This window comes from Alexandromys fortis, unplaced genomic scaffold (assembly GCF_014885135.2).
Source record: "Alexandromys fortis isolate MF-2015 unplaced genomic scaffold, M_Fortis_MF-2015_v1.1 scaffold_159, whole genome shotgun sequence".
Classification (NCBI taxonomy): Eukaryota; Metazoa; Chordata; class Mammalia; order Rodentia; family Cricetidae; genus Alexandromys; species Alexandromys fortis.
Genome location: NW_026068031.1, coordinates 1,559,925 through 1,581,879, shown reverse-complemented (window position 1 = coordinate 1,581,879; position 21,955 = coordinate 1,559,925). Strand labels below are relative to the sequence as shown.

The 21,955-nt window shown below is 46.0% G+C and overlaps 1 protein-coding gene across 7 annotated transcripts in view; it reads left to right on the top strand.

Annotated features, from left to right (window-relative positions):
- Dpf3 (double PHD fingers 3) overlaps positions 1–21,955 on the top strand; it is a 273,140-nt gene that overhangs the window by 234,297 nt on the left and 16,888 nt on the right. The window lies entirely within an intron of this gene.

Below are 21,955 nucleotides of genomic sequence, written 5' to 3'. Positions count from 1 at the left end.
GCCTGGGTAAGTATGGGTGGGCCTTTTATCTGCCAGCTAGATTAGCCGTGAGACAGCCAGGAGCAGTTCTCCCTTAAGCCCCGTTGTTCCCTTAGGCTCACAGGTCGCTCAAGGACAGCCTGGAGCATGGACAGGGACAGTGGAATAGAGTGGGGAACCAGAATTTTAGTGCAGAATCTCTCCAGTTGAGGAGGTCACCAGAATGGTTAGAAGCCCAGGTCCTCTGAATACGGCTGATCATCTCAGAGAAGAGGCCATTGCCATTGCCCCTGTCCTGTGGCTGAGGGCTGTGATGACTCCCCACATGGATGTTGGAATAAGATGTCTTTTACTAGCCTCCACCAGTCCCTGCTTAGATCATCTTTGATTTTTTTTTAACTGTCCTGGTCTTCAGCCTCTTCATCAATAAAGCTTTAGTCATAAATTGTTTAAAGATGAAATAAGGAAGTGTGTTGAAAGAGTGCTTAGCACATAGGGAGCGTCTCATTAAGTTAGCATTAATAATGCTAATTCCCCTCCAGGGATGTGTTAGAGAATTGAGTTTCCATATCTTTTAAAGAATTTGATTAACAAGACTCAGTCTTAACAAACTAAATAATGATAATGAAAAGAAGTGGGGTTGGGCAGTGTAGCTCAGTCGGTAGAGCCTTTGCCCGACATGCATGAAGCCCCAAGTTTAATCCCTAGCATTGCAAAAACGAGGTGTGGTGTGTACACTGTAATCCCAGCACTCCGGAGGACCAGAAGCTCAAAGTCATCCTCAGCTGCATACAGTGAGTTTGAGGCCAACTGGGGCTGTATGAGATCCTGTCTCAAAAGAAAAAAAATCAGAAGAAAATGCTAAGAATTCTTGTGTTTGCGGAGTGAGCACATACCAACATCTCTTTCCCTGGCTCTTTTGCTTTCTAGCTCTACCTTGTCTCATTGTTCTTCTCATTCTTCCTCTCCACTTTTGTTATTCTGGAGCAGTGGTTCTCAGCCTTCCCAACGCTGTGACCCTTTAATACAGTTCCTCGCGTTGTGGTGAACCCCAACCATAAAATCGTTTTCATTGCTACTTTATAACTGTAATTTTGCTACTCTTGTGAATTGTAATGTAAATATCTGACATGGGTTTTCTGATGTGTGACCTCTGTGAAAGGGTCATTTGACTCCCAAAAGGGTCACAACCCACAGGTTGAGAACCATGATTCTAGAACCTGCTATGACTCTTTGCTTTACTTGTTCATGATTTAAAGTACAACTTGTTTTGTAAAGCCTGTTCCATGCCTCTCATTTTCTGCTTGCTGTGAGTTCTGCCTCCACGAGTCTAAATTCTCCAATCAAGGGTTCCCCTTCAGTCTGGCAGGGTCCCTATTACTTCTCAAGATGAGAATTCCCCTCAATCCCTTCCCACCTTAGATTTTCTCTACTTTTCATTCTTTTGGGCTTCTAACTTCCATGGCAAATGGATCAGTGTGTCTAGAATTACCCAGTGTGATTTATGATGAAGGAAGAAGCGCAGAAATCAAGGTGTGTGGCTGAGGTCTAGGGGAAAAGAACCTAACCATGTCAAAGGAGTTAGGGGTATGGTGGCGGAGACAGACTCAGTGAGGGAGACAGAGAAGGTGCTGCTGGGGACCTGGGGCGGTGGAAGGAAAACCAGATTCTGGACAAACAAAGGAGTTCAGGAGTCAGTGGCGAAGGGTCTCTTTAGAAGGTGGGAGCATTGACGATTTATTTGTATGTTGTTAGAAGAGGAAGATTACAGAGGGAATCATAGTACGGACAAAGTTCTGGGGGAGAAGTTGGGATCCACCGCTGGGAGGGAGGGAGGGGCTTGTAGCATTCCTAACAATGGGGGGGCAATTGAAGAGTGCAGGGGTAAGGAGCTGGGCAGACGTAGCACAGAAACGAGGGGCTGGTCTGTTTGCCTGTATAGTTTGCAAGCGAATGGGCATGAGAAAACGGAGAGGCACGAAGGGATCATCTGACCAGGGAAACAAGGGGCAGAGCTGAGATGCAGTCACGATGTGAACGGAGACTGGCCAGCAGCTGGCTGGTGAATTGCTTGGTACAAGTGCAGGGTAGGTGGAATGCCGGCTTTCACCACAGCAGGGGTAAGAGAGGAAGGTGGGCTGATGTGTGCAAGGGCGTGCCTTTGGGGATGAACATGGAATGTAAGATGGCCAGGAGACAGCAGTGCAGTGAGGGTTAGTATGTGATGAGAGCTGTTCGAACAGTGGAGTACGGGTCCTCACTGCCCTCAGAAGCCAGGACCACACTGACTATCATGCTGCCCCCTTTTGGTTTTTATATTTTTCATTTTATGCATATGGTTGTTTTGCCTACATGTGTGTCTGTGCACTTGGTGTCTGTGAAGGTCAGAAGAGGGTGTCAGATCCATTGGAGCTGGAGTTAAGAGATGGTTATGAGGCACCATGTGGGTGCTGGGAATCAAACTCACGTCCTCTGGAAGAGGAGCCAGTGCTCTTAACCGCTGAGTCATCTCCCCATTTTGTCCCTTCTGATTTTGACTCAGGTATATTCCTCCTAAAAGAGCTGAGTAAACACTAAAATAGAAATTGGCAGGGCTGGAGAAACGGCTGCTCTTCCACAGGACCCAGGTTCAATTCCCAGCACCCACATGGCAGCTCACACCTGTCTGTAACTCCAGCTCTAGGGGATCCAACTCCCTCACAGAGACATATGTGCAGGCAAAATATCAATGTACATAAAATAACAATAAATGGAAAAAGAGAAAATGTCAAGAAGCAATGCTTATTCAGCCATTGTTTCATTAGGTTGCCAGGACAGTCCATGCTCCTCAGTGACACACAGGGAACCACATATTAAATCTGTGGTCCACCTTTCCTACTCCTGTCTCATTGGCTCCACAAATGCTAGGTTGAGCATTTGAATGTGTCTCTGCTGATTCGGAGTGTCTTGTCCTCTAAAAGGCCCTCTCTTGGGGACAGGGCGTGGATGGATGGTGCTAGCCTGAAGCTTCTCCTAGGAAACCCAGCTCTCCTGTTTGTGTGCAAGCCTCGGGTCTCTGGCTTTCCGGAAGACAATTTGTGCCTGAATGGTGGCCAGTGTGTGTTGGCGGCTTTTGTATCAATCACGGCCTTGCCTGAAATGCTTAGGAGTGTTTTGAGAGTGGGTTGGGAGGTGGAGAGAAACACAGACTTTCTGGGAGTGGGACTAGAAGTTTGATGGTGCGGACACAAAGCAGAGGAGCAATGAACCTCGTCTAGTTTAACAAAGCAGCCGCGTACACCTTTTGCCTTGCTCCTCACAATCAAAGGAGCACATGGGCAGGAAACACTTAGAACCCAAGGAGGACTCAGGGTTAGAGTGGTGACCATCACAGCACAGTCTGCTGATCAGCTCCGAGTGTGATCGGAAGGCCACTGCATGCGTTTCCACAGGACACTACTGATACGCAGAGCTGGAGCTGGTAGACTCGAAGCATGGGGCCAGGGTGGCTGATGATTTAAACTACCCCTGCTGGTGACTGCTGTGCGCTCTGGCATCTGGGAGGCACTGAGGTACCAGGAAAGCTTTCTGGGGGTTGTGGAAATGAGAAGACAAATGACTGACATTTCCACTCTGAGATCCTTGTTCTCCAGATGAGAAACCCCCGAGACAAAGAGAGGGAAAGAGAAGTATCGAGGATGTGTGTGCAAAGGCGGAGCTCGGAGAAGGCTCTTAAGCAGATTGAGAGAGGCAGTGGGGTGTGAGCATCCTGGTTCAGAGCCCAGACAGGAGATCCACACCGCAGTCAGCTCACACAGGGTCTTATCTTCAAAGCAACGTTCGTCTTCTCTTACGGATTCCAGGTGGGAGTTCCTGCCTTTGATAGTGGCCAGGGCCTTCTATAGAAGTTACACAGTCTCCTGACGCCATTCTTTAAGGCAGCATACTTCAGGTTCTGGGTGCTTCCGTGCTGTTTAGAGACAGGTTGTTCCATTAGCATCATCTCCATCCTCCCTGCACTGGCTTTCCTTGTCCTCACCGGAGAGCCGAGAAGGCTTCCAGACATGGGGTCACTGACACTGGGCTTGAAGGATGGATAGAAATTTCTGAACCTCAAAAACAGTGCAAGTGACATTTTGTTTGTTCTGCTATTCATATGTGTATCGATAGGTCCACTCATCTGATGCAAAATCTTCTGTGGTTAATGAGTCAGATTAGAAGAGATGGAGACTGAGGGGGTAACCCAGGAGGGAGAGAGTGTGGGCCGCCCATTTCAACACACACTCTGCCTTTGGAGCTCTTGCTAGCCTGTGGCACTGCAGGCCTGATCTAGTAGCTCTGGTGTGCATTACGAACATGTTCCTAAGTGACACGCATGCTGATGACACGTGGAGCATACTTTGCATAGCTGAGTATGGACAACTGGTTGACAGCTTCGGCTGTGAATCAGGGTAGGGAGAGGATAGCGTCTTTGCGTGCAGAAGGGAAAGTGCAAAAGGAGTGGGATTTGTGCGCTTGGCTTTTGAGGGGGACAAGTAATGAATGTTTTTCTGTGTTCCCATTGGGCAGGGCAATTGGGGATTGGTAATAGGAAAGACATGGATCTATAAAGGGCAGCGTTAGCTCCTAGCAAGGAGGCTTGAAGAACACACTTCAGGCAACGAGAGACAGAGGGCTTACTTAGGGGGATTGATAGAGAACTCTTGGCTGGTGGTATGGTGAAAATTAATGGACATTTGAAAAATCTCCCTTTTAAAAGGGTGTTGGAGAGTTCCTGTAGATACAGAACTATGCAATTGTAGGAAGAGTGTCGGTGAGAGGCTGACTATAAAACAAAACCATTTGGTTTGTGGCTTTGGTTGGGGACACTGACTCACAGACCGGAAAGCAGGAGTTGTATATTTGACCTGCGACCTGCTTAAGGTTTGACTCCTTAATTCTCATGCCAGAAGTTTTAACCTGTCAACCCCAATAGCCTCTAGCTCAGAGGTAGCCAGTGGTTTTTTTTTTTTAAATTTTTTTTCTTGTGTATAATTCCACAGGGGATAGATGCTTGGAATATTATTTTAAGAAGAATCCTAAGGTCTTATCCATGTGGATTGGAAGAGAGTGCCAGATTGATTAGTGATGTCTGCCATGAATATTGGATAGAAAGGGTGGCACATGCACCCGCTGTCTAGCCCTCCGTGAAGGCAAGCCAGATGATGCATTCCAAATCCTCTCCCAGCTATGCCTCAGGTGGACCAGAGCCATTTCAGAGAGGGTTGCTGCTTCCATGTCTCTGATTATGGGATGGAATTGATCACTTCTCATCCAGAAGGGCTTTGTGCATCATGCAACAGTCGCGAGACTCTTGCCTACATTTCCAGAGGACCGGGGAAGGCATTCCTCATGCATTCCTCTAATATCGATGCGTGTTTCTACAGAGAAGCCTGAGTAGACAGCGTGGCTCAGGGCATCATTTCTATTAAATCTAAAGACAGATGCTGGGAACTGGAAATAGCCATTGATTTGCTTTCTCCCGTGCTATCCTAACTCTCTAATTTCTCCAGAGGGGGAAAAAAATAAAGCCATGTAAGAGTCAACTCCTTCCGCTTTCAGCGTAAACAGCAAGATCAATTCTCATTCATGAATTTGTTGGATAAATATTTGTTAGACTGTCAGGAAAATTCACATCCATCGCAGGTGAGATTTGATCGGTAGAAAGTGATCCATTTGTTGGACATAGTGACCAAAGTTAGTGAATGAGGGCTGGATGCAAGCACTGGGCTAATGTAAAGCCAGATGGTACTAGGTTTGGTGCCGTAACCTCGAGGACGTTTCTCCTTCAAGCAATGTTACCTTGGTGTGGTTTTGTTTTCTTCATGTTGAGGACATTGAAAGACATCAGGGACCTCAGGGTCTCAAGAAGTCTTAGTGACAGGTTCCAGGGGAGACTCGTTGTCACCTTTTCCATTTTTCTGTCATTACAATCGGAAGAAGGGAATTCATGATCTGGAGAAACTGGGAGGAGAAAGAGAAGGAGGAAAGGCTTAATAGGGAGACACTGAGACTTTGGATCCTATCAGGGTCTTGGAGTGTGGGTAGTGGAGGGTGAGGTTGTAGATGCCTTGACCAAGGTGCAGTCTGATGGCTGCAAAGGCGCCTGCAGGGGTTGGGGAGGAAGGAGAGGGCTCTTTCTTGTCTGCGCTTTTGTTCTTTGCTGAGGTGAGTGAGGAATATTCTTGTCCTTTCTCAGCTGACAGTGCAGTGGAGGTGTCTGATGTGAAATCAGCCTGGGATGCCAAGCGTCCTTTTGTGCTCCTTTCAGTGCCTTTACGGCTGAGCTGGTGATGGGCAGCCACTCGGGGGGGGGGGGGATCTTAGGGAGGGCCCGGACAACCGGCTCTACTCGGAAATCGCTCGCCCAGCAAGATCTATCTGGTGGGGCTGTGAGGTAGAGGGGAGGCCTGATGCCTCTCATAGCTATGACTGTCTGAGGGGTTGTAATCCGTGAGGGCAGGGTACTTCAGTTCCCAGGAGCCGAAGCCCAGTAATGCCACCACAGGCTGCTGACCTATTTCCTGCAGCCCCCAGGGCCTCTGTGTGGGCTGGACTGGCTCCTTCCTGGGCAACTGTTCCCTAGGGCTCTCCGAGATTAGTCACTGCCAGGTGGTGAGGACTTGAAACCCTGCTTCCTGGGGACTTCATCAGAGGCACGGAGCCTTTGGGGACAATACACTCCAGTGCAGTACAAATAGAAGAATTGAGGCAGACAGGTTTTCCAGACTTACTGTATGAAAAAGAGGAGAACGTTACTATATTTAACAGCTTCAAATAAGGAGCTGAAGGAAGTGGGGCCACTCTATGTGGGTTGGCCATTTTGAAACAAGCAGTCATGGATGACCAGAGACTTGAATGTAAGGAGTTAGATTATTTCCGCTCCACTGTTTCCTGGCTGCCACAGCCACTCTGAGCCTCGATTTCTTCTTTTGTAAATCAGGACCTCTGTCTTGCTTACCTGCCAGGATGACTGTGGAAAATGAAATGACCCCAGTGAATATTGCTGGGAATGGTGGGAGAAAGATCATTAAGATAGTGACCCAAAGCAGGTGTGGCAGTGTACGCTTTTAATCCCAGCACTCAGGATGTAGCGGTAGGCAGAGTTCTGTGAATTCAAAGGCCAGCCTGGTCTACACAACAAGACCTCATCTTCAAGTGAAAGAAGATATCCACAAGCCTATCCACAGGTGCTTGAAATCCCATAGGCAGTGGATGCTTGCTGGGTATATGCCAGTTCAACTTGGCTTCCTCACATTGAGGACTTGTTTCCGGAAACTGTAACAAGAAACTTCTTGGAGGTGAGAGGCTCAGACAGGTACATGGAGTGTTGAACAGGTGAGAGTGTGAAGGACATCCCACATCCAGGGGGAGACCAGAAGAATCAAGGATAGCACTAAAGGCTACTGATGGTGGTGGAGTGGGTTTCTATGAAGTCATGTCATGATTGAGTCCAGGAAACCAATGGCAGATACAGTCAGCTTGTTGAAGATTGTGAGGGATCTACCCCCTCACTTCTTCTACTCATCTTTGTGCGGTCACTTAGATCAGCTAGGTTCCCACTATTGACTCTTTTTTTTAAGGTTTTATTTTATGTGTATGAGGGTTTTGCTTGCATGTATGTATGTGTACCATGCATGGGCCTGGTGTCCACTGAGGTCAGAAGAGGTCATTAAATCCCCTGGAACTGGAGTTACAAGTGGTCATGAGCCACCATGTAGGGTGCAGAGAATGAATCCAGGTTCTTTACAAAAACAGCAAAGACTCTACAGCCCTGAGCCATCTGTCCAGCCACCACCATTGGTTTTTATAAGATGCTCTATTTAAAAAGAAAAAAAGCCCCTCATAGAGGGGAGAGAATAATATAAACCTCCAACTCTTACTTCTTCCCTTCGTGTCTAGCACAGTGCTAGGCTTCACTGTGGTGGGGGAAAGGGACACATTGCCTATATGGAAGTTGTGTTAAATGTCTGATTTTCTTTTCTTTTTTAAAGGTTTGTTTATTTTTGAATCTCTCTCTCTCTCTCTCTGTGTGTATGTGTGTGTGTGTGTGTGTGAGAGAGAGAGAGAGAGAGAGAGAGAGAGAGAGAGAGAGAGAGAGAGAGGAGAGAGAGAGAGAGAAAATGTCCATGAGGACCAGAGGTGTTGGATCCCCTGGAGCAGGAGTTGGGTGTTGGGACATGAACCTGTGCTCTCTTCAAGAGCAGTGCACACTCTTAGGCACTGAGTCATCTCCCCAGCCTCCAAATATCTTGTTTTCTAACCTTCCAACAAGACCTCTTGTATTAGTTTGCTCTATATCAGTTAACTCTTGCTGCAAAACAAAGTACTCCTGACCCAGCAACTTCAAACCTCATTCATCTCAGTGTTTGCGGGGCAGGGATGTTGGATGGTTTCACTGTGTAGCTGTTCTGTCATAGGGTGTCTCCTGGGCTGCAGCTATTCCAGCGCTGCTGGGGCTTGAGAAGCTACTAAGAAGCTAACCCTGGTGTGTTGGTTGCCCATAGTTCCTCATGGGTGCTAGACTGAACCTGGGGTCTTCGTTGGCTGTGGAGTAGAAGCTTCCCTCAGGAAGTACAGTAGCTGACTTCCTCTAGGACCAGTGGTGTGTGTGTGTGTGTGTGTGTGTGTGAGAGAGAGAGAGAGAGAGAGAGAGAGAGAGAGAGAGAGAGAAAGAGAGAGAGAGAGAACATTTAGTTTCTAAGATTGCATGACTTCTTCAATTCTATATATGTTAAAAGCTAGCCTTTAAGTCCAGTCTACAATTAAGGAGAGGACTCACAACCTCCTCTTGACAATGAATGGAGGTAGATGAAAGATTCATGGGTGTTTTTAAAGCTCCCCGTGGCCACCAACACTGCTGCTTGATCATCATTCATCCTTGCCTCCTGGCTTTGGTCCTCCTAGAGAACTTGTGTGGCTATGTGAGAAGTTGTTACTCGTACGAGCGTCAGCTTTGCTAGCGAAGCTCAGACACCTAACCCTGAAGGATCTCATCCAAGATCAGAAGGAAAGGAGTGTATCCACTGGGACTCAACTCATCCTCTGGGAAGAACAGAAACTGAGGCTGGCAGGGGACCACAGCCTTGGCTCTGGGACTTACATCCAAAAATGACCTTGTTACTCAAAGATTGAGTTGGATGATGTTTCTAAAGACTGTGTCACGTGACACAAGTGTAAGCATGATGGGCCAAGCCCATGACAGATGTGGGAGATTGTAGGCATGTGAATTCTTCCCCTGACAGTTTGAAGTCATCTAGACAGCCCAGGAGGCATGAGAGCATTCCACCTAAGGATATTGTGTCTCCTAGACTACCTGTCCCCTTCAAGTCTTGTCTTACCTCGTTGCCTACTTGATTATGGTACTCTATCTTCCCTTCCTTGGATGCCCATCATGTATCTTTCTTTAGGTTCTCATTTCTCACCACACTAGATCCATTTTTTTTCTCAGTGGGTTCTGCTCTTGGCAATTTTTAATGACTTAACCTCCAACTGTTTCCCACTTCCCACTCCGATTAGTTTTTTTCAAATTTTTGCCCTGTGGTCGCCCTCTGATCATCTCACTACGTTCCAAAACCTCCTCTGTCACCCAGATTTCGGGGCTTCTAAATTTGCATGCCCAGTCTGGTCTTCTTGCCTGAATGCAGAACCATATTCTCTCACGGATCCTAAGATGTTTCCACTGAATGCTCCATGAATGCAATGTGTATAAATGAAGCCCGTTATTATGCACCCGGGTGTCAGTTCACAGCAGAGGGGGTTGCTCTGAAAAGTGCATTACTGGGTATTTTCATGGTTATGAAAATGTACCGGTGCCAAACTAACTGAGATGACTGTAATGTCTTTGGGCCATGTACTCTAGCAAGACCAGCATGGATCCATCTTTGATCAAAATGCCATGGGGTAGCACACAGCTACATTCTGCATGCCTTTCATCTCTAGCTCAGCTAAAGGGCTATTTTCTACTCTGTGGCCCAACTTAGAAATCTTAGTGACATTTTCGACTTCTCCATTTTTTTCTTACTCATGTGTCCAGGTGGGCTTCATGTTCAGTTGACCAATTCTGCCTTTCAAATTCTTTCAGCTTTACCTTTATTCCAAGTATTAATAAGCCTTTCTTTCACTTAGGACCCTGCTAGAATAGCATCTCAGAAAAAGATAATTTTTTTTGTCTGTTATTGTGCCCAGAACATTGTGTGTGCTCAACATTCATTGACTGTTTGGGCCCTGCAAGTAGCCACCTTCCTCAGTCACCTCCACTGTTTTTACTCTCTGCCTTACCACCAGAGTCACCCCCTTGAAAGCAAGGTGACAGGCACATTAGTTCATTGCTCACAGAGTCATCTTGTGGTCCTGATGCCCGCGGAAGAACCCTTTCCTCATCTTTATGTGGATTTCCATCTATCTTCTGTTGCCATTTTCCCTCCCTGTTTCTTTCCTTGGCTATCAGCTTTGGCTGAATGGACCTTGTTCCTAATGTTTTCTGCTGTTTCATTTTCCTTGTACAGTTCATTCCTTCTTTTTTATTTCACTTAGGCAACTCCTAACTATCCATCCAGACCCAGCTCAAACGATACCCACTCTTTCTGGCTCTCCCCAAGTCTCCACAACACGATTTACCACTTCCCTGCCTCAGGAGTTTGATTCCTTTCGGTATTACAACGCCTAACCATGATGTACTGTAGTCATTTTAAAAAGTGTCTCTCTCTCTCTAGAATAGTTAGTTACATGTCGCTACATAACAAGTTATTCTAAAACAGAGCAGCTTAAAATAAAGTCTTACGATCTTACAGTTTCTGTGGTCAAGAACCTAGGTATGGTTCAGCTGGGTATCGCAGGTCCTAGTTCCATCCTGAGGTCACAGTCAAGTTGTCAGGCAGGGCTGTGATCTTATCCGAAGGCTCGGTTGGGAGAGGATCTCGTCTAAGCCCACCTACACAGCTTTGGCTCTCATACCCTTCAGCTCCTCTCAAGATGCTGTTGTATGGAGCCTATAAGTTTTTCTTCATTGCCATGTGGAGCTCACCACAGGGCACCTCTCTACATAGAAGTTATCTTCCTTAGAGTAAGAAAGCACAGGAGGTGGGGGAAACCTGTGTTTTATTAGCTGATGTTAGAAGTAATAGCAACCGCCAGTGTTATAGTCTACTTGATAGATGTGCGTTATAAAGTCCAATCCATATGAAACAGCGAGAGAATGACACCAGACTGTGGACACAGGGGTGAGACTGCCTAGTAGAATACTTGAGGCTACCTTCCACACCTGCCAAATCGAGCTTTCCACGTCAGGATTTATGTCTCATTTAAAACTTGAACCCCAAGTACAGTTCCTGTCCCAGAGAAGATGCTCATTGGATTTGGTCAAATGAAACTGGAGTTATTTTCCCCCTCTGAGACTCTGATCACAATGAGATAAATTACAAAGTAAGATCCCTAAAATTAGGTCATGGTTACTTAGAAATGTAGAATGAAATATTGAAGCTAATACTAACCATCCTTTATTCCTAGGCCTTTCTGTGATCCTCTCTCAAGTCTTTCCACAAGATGCAAAGCAAGCGAGCATCCATTTCCCTTTTGACCTGGTACAATTCTATGAAATATCTTTGAGAGAAAAGCGGAAATACTATCCAGAGTCCTCGAATGGCTCAAGAACTTAAACCACTCATGAATTCATCTTCTACTTCCTGGACAGTCCTGATTAAAGGATCACAGGCAATCAAGAATTGACTAATCATTCTCTCCCATCAGTGACCCATTAATTACAGATATCAGCCCTCCTGGGTTGACTCGGGGCAGCGGGAAGCATAGCAATTAATTTCTTCTTTGGGCTCACATTCCTAGGAAATCCCAGAGTCTTCAGCCAGGCCTATGGCTGGATGTGGCTCCTGCCATCTAGAGAGGCCTAAAATGTGTAACCAATATCAAAGACTTGCATCTGAGATTGATGGTAGGCTCTGGATGACAACTCAGGGTGGCTTCCACACACCATTGGGTTCACACATCATCCTGGCCCCAAGCTTACAATTCTGGTGACAAATTTCAAAGAATCAGCTGAGTCAACTTCTATTTTTGCCACCACTCTCTCTCTCTCTCCTTGGCTGGCAATGTCTTCCTGTTCTCATATACAACTACCTCAACCCAGATTTAAAACTCCCTATAGAGGGAGCCTTGTCCAAGACTTATCTGCCTACAGAATCCAGAGAGCTCAGATTGCAGGCCCATCTTAGCTCATGGGCTGAGTGGAGTGATTGCTGGGAAATTCTTTAGATTTAGTGCAGTTGGACTTTCCTTTGGACCACCAGCTCACAAATACCGATTTATTACTAATTATGAAAGCTTGGTCTTAGGCTTGTTTTTAACTAGCTCTTATAACGTAACTTAACCCATTTCTATTAATCTGTGTTCTGTCATGTACCACTCACCCTGCGTCTTCCGTGTCTCCTGGCATCTCTCGTGTGCCTAGGTTCATTTCCTACTCCTTCCTCTCTTTCTCTGCCCCGAAGTCCCGCCTATACCTCCTGCCTAGCTATTGGCTGTTCAGCTTTTTCTTACACTAATCACAGTAATATATATAACAAATACCCACAACATTCTAGGGCTTTTTAATTTTTAGGACTTTTTGTCATGGCTGTATTTGGTATTGGGCGAAGACTGGGCTTTGTCAACATGAATTCTAGTAGCACTGATTGGCTGTTTTAATTTCTTCTTGTCACTTTGTGTTTTATCCAGCATACTCTAGAAGGCTTGTTCTATTTCTTTTGCTTCTTTCCCAGACAGGGAATTTGGGATCAATAGTTACTATGCACAGGTAGCATAAAAGGAGCCATGGAATCATGGTCCACATAATACAGTCTTATAAGTTAATATAGCAGAAACATAATGCCCAAAGAAGCAAAGTGACTTGTCTAAAAGACGTGGCCGCTGCTACATAACTGAAACTGTGACAGTTGTTACATGAGCCAGGATCTTGTTTTATCTCACGGTTACATCCCTAGTACCCAAGCGTGCTGTCACAAATATTTATCCGACAAAAGCTATCAAAAGAATAAACAAACAGGTGTCTTTGGCCCTCAGTTATCATGTAGGACTAATTAGGAGCAGTGGGGTCCTTCCTGCACCTGGGCACTTTTCAAGTGCTGTGCCTTGGCCCCAGATTGGACCAGTCAAGTAAGTCACATAGATCTAGGTCAAGGCTTTCCCATCCCATCATTCCACTCTAGGGGGACCAACCACAGTGCCCTTGGGTTTATAGATGGGTATAAAGCCATTTCTAGGCGACTCTATCTTGAACCATATGTGACCATGAAAATAGGGAGTTTCTGAGGCCATTTGCTAATGACTTCATAAGCTATTAGCTGCTGAACCCATCAGAGGCACCTCGATGCTGTTGCGTGAACTTGCTAGGTGTGATATTTATAGTAACAATTGGTGTAACAAACCCTCCGGCTTCTGTGTCACGTGATGCCTGGGTGCTGTAGAGCTTGCCAGCTTGAGGGCGAGGATTAGCTGACCTCCAAGGTGAGCTGAAGTAGGCGCACAGTGAGGTGTTTTGCCTGAGCAAAAGGCAGCCCCAGCTCACACCGTCATTTATTTTTAATGCAGTTTTGTTTGTTTGGTCTTTGTCCTTTCCACTCTCTTTCTCTTCTTTGTCCTCTTTGAAGTACATGAAAAATGGTAAGGAGAAAAGGAGCCATTCAGGTGCCTCTAGAGTGCCCTTCTGCGGCCGTCATCAATTCGCAGGTATCTCAAGCAGTAGACGTAACATCTGGGCACGCAGAGGTGAGCCTGTGGACCACTACAAAAGATCAACAGAGCAGGCCTTGTGAAATAATCTGTGAACAGGAAGTATCTGTGGATACACCTGTGGTAATAGATGTGCAAAAATGTTGGACTCTTTAAACTGTTTTTAAAAATATTTATTTTTTGACAATTTCCTAGACTGTGTTCTGATAATATCTGCTCCCAGCTCTCTTCTTCCAGTCTGCCAGGCCCTCAGCGTGTGCCTCTCCCATCTTTATGTTTTTATTTTCTTATTTAAAAAATAATCCCACATGTGCTATCTACACATGCATGCTCAACCTACCGGTGGCCAAACCCTGAAGAAAAATGACTCCCCATCTCCCGGCACCACACACACACACACACACACACACACATGGGCTGGTGTGTGTGTGGTGCTGGGGGATTGAAGCCAGGCCCTAACACATGTTAGGTAAGCACCTTTATCTCTGAGCTATGTCCCAGCTCTATGATAATTTGGAGTCTTGATTGCACGGAAGTGGTTTCACCTCTTTACAGATTAAAAAGAGACTCAGAACCCCCCTCCCTCCATCTGGTAGACTGGGTGTCAAAGTGGAGAAACAAAGGGAGGCTGGGAGGGATTGAGGCAGGAAGACAGAATATGAGAATGAATGGATCTGATTGAATGAGTTTTGTTCCCAAGGCAATCATATTACATTTTTACTTTTGTTTGTTTGTTTTTTTCAAGACAGGGTTTCTTTGTAGCTTTGGTGCCTGTTCTAGAACTAGCCTTGTAGACCAGGCTGGCCTTAAACTCACAGAGATCTGCCTTCCTCTGCCTCACAAGTGCTGGGATTAAAGGTGTGCACCATCACCACCTGGCCTAAATTTTTTTCTCAGTTGACTTAGTTTTTTTATTCAGATTTGATTATTATTTAAATATTTTTTTCACTAAAAGTTGTATATATTTTGGCGACACAGGTGAGCAGAAGAGCTGACACTTTCTCTGCCCCCAATCTCTGCCATTTAGTGCAAGAGTGACAGAAAGATTCTCCCTGTCCCCTTACCCCTTGCTACCTGTGGCAGGTAGGATAGTTGGCCTGAGGGCCCAAGACCAGGAGACCTGGCCCTGCACCTTACCAGCTGCAGTACTCAGGAGAGCAGGCCATGCACCTTGCCAACTGCAGTACTTTGGAGACCTGGCCATGCACCTTGCCAACTGCAGTACTTTGGAGACCTGGCCATGCACCTTGCCAACTGCAGTGCTTTGGAGACCTGGCCATGCACCTAGCCAACTGCAGTACTCAGGAGAGCAGGCCCTGCACCAGGCCCTGTACCTCGGCTGGGCAAACCAGTAGAACTGTCCCTGGAGGTATGGTTGCAGGTGAGCCGCCTTGGGGGCATGAGAGCAGAAGTGGCCCTACCATCTTGCTGCCTGCTGCACTGGGTGAGGGGCAGTGCTGGAGAACTTGCCTGATGATGAGGATGAGGGAAAGCTGGAAGGCTGACCCACCCAGCTACCACCCAGGCTCAGAACCAGGGCTATGAACTGGCCCACCCCAACATCCACATCATCTACAAACTGCTGGAGCATGTGAAGGGGCTGGACCTGCAGATCCAAAGCAGCAGGATCTTCATTACACTAGGCAACAACAGGATATCCAAAAGGAGACCCAGCAAGAGCCTAGTATTGATAGTGTAGCAGAAGCCAGAGACCTCAAACCCAGACCAATGGCTCATTGCAATGAACACTTACAAGATGAATACACAACAGGCCTGACTCACTGGGCCACACTACAGCTTTCATGCTGAGACTTTTGTTTGTTTGTTTTTGTTTAAAATTTTATTTTTTTGGCTGGGGGGGAGGTTGCAAGGGCAGAGGGCAGATATGAAGGGATGGGGAAATGAAATGGATCGGAATACATGATGTGAAATCCACAAAGAGTCAATAAAAATTTTAAAACAAAAAAGAGACTATATATCTTCAATGTGTAAATATTATAGTTTTTGTGTATATGAAAATATGCACTTTAAAAAAATTGAGCCAAATTATTTTGGGTGTGTATCTTCAGGTGTGTGTGTGAGAGAGAGAGAGTGTGTGTGTGTGTGTGTGTGTGTGTTCAGGTGTATTTGGGTGTCTGAGCACAACATATCGAGGTCATATGTCAACACTGACTGTCATTTTTGGTTATTTTCCACCATTTTGGCTAGACGGACCAGTGAGCTCCAGGCTAATCATCCAGTTAATATCTGCCTGACCCTGAGGTTAGAGCCGTATACCACCTTACCTGGATTTGTACTTATTCTAGAGGGGTGCAGGGGATTGAACTCGGGTCCTCATACTTGCTCAGCAAGCACTTTACCCGCCAGGCCATCTCCCCAGCCTCCAGATTATTCTCTCATGAGTGCACATGGAGTCTTGCTTTTGGTACTGTTTCAGTTTAGAAGTGATGCTATCTATGCATCTTATGTAGTTTCTGTGAGCTAAACAGCAAACCAAGGAACATGGTTTGAGTTTTACATGTCCTTTTATGAGAACCTTGGATATCCAGGTTCCCCTTTTTCTGAGAAATTAGTTTTTTAAAAACTCAACATTGGACAAATAAAGTAATAAAATGCAATTACATCTTTATAACTTCACAATGAATACATAATAGAACTCGCTAGCTTCACACTTCTTTGCATCTTTTTTATTTATGTTTTCGGCACAAACCTCGCAAGATAATCCTCCCCCTACTCGAGACCTTTAATTTAATTGGTGATGTGACTTAGCCAAGCCCAAATTAAATATTGGCAACAATGAAATAAAAAGTCTTTTAATAGGGATCACAGCACAAGAAAAACCATCATAGTTGCTTGTGTATTTTTGCCCAGGGTTGGTTGAAAATGAACTAAATTTCACTGCATCAGATGTCTGCTGCATAAAACAGACTGCTTAGAGATATATGTTAGCTTCTAAACCACAATCAGAACGCGAGCTTAATCAATGAGGTGTATTTAGGTGTCATTTTCCCTCAAAGGTTAGACGTGTTTGGGTTTGGAGACAGCTGTGTATAAGAATATAAGCAGGGTGTGGAGATATGAAACAAATGCTGATTTTTGCATTGAGTTTTATACGTGTGACTTCTGACCCATTGCTGTGTATTGACTACGCTCGTCACTCAGGACATGTTCTGTGCAGACAGGAGATGTGTCCTTGGAGGGGCAAGGCACTGGTCACTGCTTTCTGAGGTCCACCTTTGCTTTCCTATTGAGCTCAGTAGACTGTGGTGTCCTGAACACCCCGTGCCTTCATCTCCATGGTCTGTCTTCCCTTGTCTGCGAAGTTTTCTCTTCTGTGTTGGTTTCCTTTCCCTTCCCATCTGCTGAAATAGCCCCGTGAAGCCAATCCCTATCATTGGAAAGCCTAGTTCAGGGGTCAGGTCTCCTGAGTAGGTGGTTGTGGGTGACATTTCCTGTTTGAGCTTCGAGGAAGGCTCGGGATTAGTTTGGGAACAATTGGTGCGAACAGGGAACACATCTTTACACCAAGTTCACTTTCGGATCTCAACTTTCAGCAAGGACTTGATTTTGAATGACGCTGTTGAAATGAATCATACACACTGCAGCTTGTGTCCCCTGCCCCATTTTCTGTGCTGGAGACAATGCAGACTCTTGTAATTGCCTGGTGTGCATCCTATCATTGAGCTAAATACCCAATCAACACTTTCTAAATTTTTCAGCAATTGGAATCTTACAAATGTTCTTTTGACCAATTGTACCAAGAGGACCTGGAGTTCCTTCCTTCCCACCCTTCCTCCCCCTTCCTTTCCTTTCTTCTTCTTCTTCTTCTTCTTCTTCTTCTTCTTCTTCTTCTTCTTCTTCTTCTTCTTCTTCTTCTTCTTCTTCTTCTTCTTCTCCTCCTCCTCCTCCTCCTCCTCCTCCTCCTCCTCCTCCTCCTCCTCCTCCTTCTTCTTGACGGGGTTTGTGTAACAATGCTGGCTTGTCTTAGAACTCATCCTGTAGACCAGGCTGACCTCAAACTCACAGAGATCCTCCTGCCTCTGCCTCCCGAGTGCTGAGATTAAAGGCGTGCACCACCACTGCACAGCTGTCTAACTTTCAATATGTTGAGATAAATGGCAATGTAAGTATTATTTGCTGTAAGAAATATGGAGGGCTGGAGAGAGGGCTCAGTGGTTAAGAGAACTTACTGCTCTTGCAGAGAACTTGGGTTCAGTTCCCAGCACCCACTGGGTGACTCACAACTTCCTGTAACTTCAGGGTTTAGATGCCCTCTTATGGCCTCCAAGGGCATCATACACACATGATATTATGTGCACACACACACACACATATGCAGCACAACATTCATATGCATAAAATAAGAAGAAATTTTTTAAAAATTTAGAAAGCTGGAGTAAGGGAGAAAAGCCCAAATTTCCAAGCATGTACATTTAAAGATGGTGGTTGACTTTACAAAGAGCAAACAGTGGTGTGTGGGGCTCAGTAAACTGTAACTGGGATGAGCTTCTCTTCAGCCCTTGGATCGGAGAGACTGTGCCTGCTCCTCTCCCACTTCCATGAACTTGGAGCATTAATTCTGATCAAACACACAGTCCCAGAGTGAGGCTGTAGAAACAAGTATCCACCGCTTTCCTGAGAAACTTCCCCTTCTGTCCAACAGTGTGCACTCTTTCATCCTTTCTGTGCTAGATAAGAAGTCAGTTTGGAGTTTTACATGACAGCTGTTTTTTCTAGTTTTGGGAGAAAGTAGAAAGTTTGGTGGCCAACTTGGTATGACACAGGCACATAACTTAATTCTGGACTTAGTTTCAGGACCCATCTATAGAGCTACTAAAACATTTTGCACCTCTTCCTCCACAGTAGAGAAGCAGTAGGAACATTCCTCTCTCCCATTTTCTCTCTCGCTTGAATAGCACCTTGAGTTCTGAGCTGGGGGTGAGGCTAGTTCTAGTCTGGAGTCTGGAGACGTAGGGTCTCATGTCTCTTTCTTCATGTCAGAAAATTTTGGAAAGCTGATAACCTTCTCAAAATAAGAACATAGGGAAAGCCTTGAAATCCCTTGCCTAGAGGTTTCTAATTGACGATTCTAACACCCACTGGCCGCCATTCATTTGTCTAACTAAAGCAACCACCCCGAAATGTCTCTAGAACTCAGCACAGGGTTTGTGTGGAGGTTGTATATGTGTCCAGTGTGTGGCCCACAAGACACATGTGCCCCAGGCCCAACACAAACAGCCACAACATATATATATATAGAGGACCTAGTGCAGACCCATCCCGGCTCCATAGTTGCTGTTGCCTCTTTGAGCCCCTGTGAGCCCTGCAGTTGATTCTGTGGGACCGTGCTCTCCTGGTGTCATCGACTTCTCTGGCTCCCACAATCCTTCCTCTCTTCCGCAACTTTCCTCCAGCAACCCAAGAGTGGATCTTGTAGACCACAATATCATGTTAACAATGCCAAAGACTGGAGCTGCCTACTGTAGGCGAACTCAGACACAGGATGGACTAATGACTAGTATCTGCAGTGTGTGGATATATGAACCACACAAGCCGCCCCAGCCTCGCCCAGGCAGATGCTCCAGGGCAGCTGCCAGCTGAGTTGCAGGCCATGGAATGTGCTGACCTTCCTTCCTCGGGAAGATGGCACCATGAGGAATGTTATTATTAGCAGGAGAGCATTTGTGCTGATCTGTCAACACTCCCTCATTCAGACTAAGACTGGGCACATTCAGGATGGTATGACCACGGACAATACCCCCTCATTCAGGGTCTTTATGGAACAATGACAAACCCGCAGTGTCACACAGCTGACACGTTTTTGAAATCTCTTCTTTTGGTGATGGTCACGCCATACTTGCCCAATTTGCTTCTTGGCTCTCTGGCAATAGTTTCCTTTTCTGGTTCTTTCCTCCATTGGTTTTATTTTCCAGTCAGGGTCTCGTGTTTTCTAGCATGGCCTTGAACTCACCATCCTCTTGCTCTAGGCTCCCCAGTGCTTGGATTTATAGGCAAGTATTCCATCCCCAGATATCCTGTCTTTAAATAGATGATTCCTCAAAACTTAGTCCTAGATTTTAAAAAAAAAATCCCTTCTCCCTTCTGCCTTTCTTTCTTCTCTTGTTTTCCTTTTTTCTACTTTTATTGACTCTCATAGTTTCAATTATCACCTAGTTTGCAAGATCAATCTTAAGTTTTTGTTTTTGTTTTTCTTTTTAGGCAATGTCTCTGTGTAGCCTTGGCTTGCCTGGAGCTCAGAGAGATCCTCCTGTCACTGGGTTCTGAGTGCTGGGATTAAAGGCATGCCACTATGCCTGGCCTTGTTTCTACTTCAAGTCCATACTTGTCTCTTGGACTCTCAGTGATGTGTTCCACAACCTGACCCAACCCGAGCGCTCAGAACAGAGCGGGTCCCCTTCTCCAGGGTCACACACATTCTTCCTAGGTGGTCCTCATCTCAGTAGTTTCACCGCACCCTGCCTAATTCCTTCATTCAGTCACCCACTCTCCCACACTGCAGTATTCAGATAGGTCAGTTCCTGTCACTTCCTTGTTTATTGTTTTCTCAGGTTTCCCCCTGAGCCTGATCCTCCGGTCTCTCTTCCATTGGCTGCACCAGACTCAGAACCAATCCCGGCAAAAATTCTTGCATCTCCTCAAAGTCCTAGCAAAGCCTTTCCAGGCTTCTCTTCCTTCTCTGCTTCCTGCTGATGTACATTTTCATCTGTATATTCTTGTTTTAAAAGATCTTGTCATCTCTTTGGAAGTAGTTATAGGTTTGTATGAAATGACAGTGATCCCAGGTACCTTTTCCCCCAGGGGTGAGCATCTTAGAAACTCACATACAATAGCAAAGCTACTGCAACCCTAGACCCTTTGTGGGTTTTGTTGCTTCATGGGCTCGTGTACACAGCCATATTCGTGAATGTTTGATGTGTGCCTCTGCCTAGTTCTGTGATGTCTTATCATATATGTAATCCCCAGGATCCAAAGCTGTGTCTCCAGCCTCAGGATCCTCTACACCTAAGAATGCTTCTTAAAAAACACAGTCATCCGCCTTCAGTTCTTCTTCACTGACTTTATAGGCCCAAATGCTTAAATGAGGGCTGTAAGTGCCTATTTAGTCTGGCTTCATTGTCTCCTGGGTGGCCTCTTGCCCCGTCATTTTGCAAAGAAGCCTACACTCATGTTTACGGGTCTTTCTCTTCCTTCTGGTTTGCAAAGCTCTTGGCTGCTCAGAGCCTGCACATGCAGGTCCCTTTACCTGGCATCCCCTCTCCTTCCAGTTAACTTTTGATCTGCCCAGTACTGACTTAAGCCCCTTTCCCTAAAGGGTTTCCTTGACCGCTCTGGCTAGGAGCTCTCATTGGTTTCCATCGCCAACTCTGCCTTTGCTCTATGGTGTTAGTTACATAATAGTGATTAAATAGTTGTGCAGGGGGTTTTAGTAATTTGAGGTCTCTTTGGAGGGCTTAAGAGTGTCTTGCTCATGGTGTATCTTTTCTGTCTAGCATAACAGCCAGCTTAGCAGCTGCTAGTGAAACAGTTGCTGAGTTGGTGAGCTCTTCTTAGTGGAAACTGGCTTTTGACAGCTGGGGTATGGCCCAAGACCAGGGAACTGGACAAAATCACTCTTGCCTAGGTGGGTGTACGTCCCATGATCTCGGCTCCATCCTTTCCAACAATGTCCTGTCAGAGAACCTGGGCACCTGTAGCCCACACTGCTGAGTCCACAGCTGAAAATGTCCCCACTATGCCCCTTCTGTTTTCACTCTAAGAGATTAGCGTAGGAAACAGCTTGGCTAGGATCCTCCTCAGATTGCACTTTGGGATGTTTTCTGGAGCACCAGCGGGCTATTCATGCAGGGTTTTAATTTAAGTCTTCTTTCTGGCCTCTTCTCTTTCCCCGTCATCCCACCAGGTTATTTACCCCTACGTCTAACACTCACAGAAACTTCAGAGTGGTTTATATCGGGGGAGCCCCAAACCTGGTGGGTCCTGATGCTGACGGACCAGCCAGTGTTTTACCCAAATGAGCAGGGTCCAATGGGCTCTCTGAAGATTCCAGAGGGAGACATGGGGTTCCTGCTGGGATGTGGCTCTGCTGGGGGCTAGGGACAGCACTTAGAAGTCTGTCTGTGAGCAACTTGGTCAGTGATGCTAACTCTAATCAGTGCCCCCTGTTTATAGTATCCTTTAAAGAATAAAGGGGCAA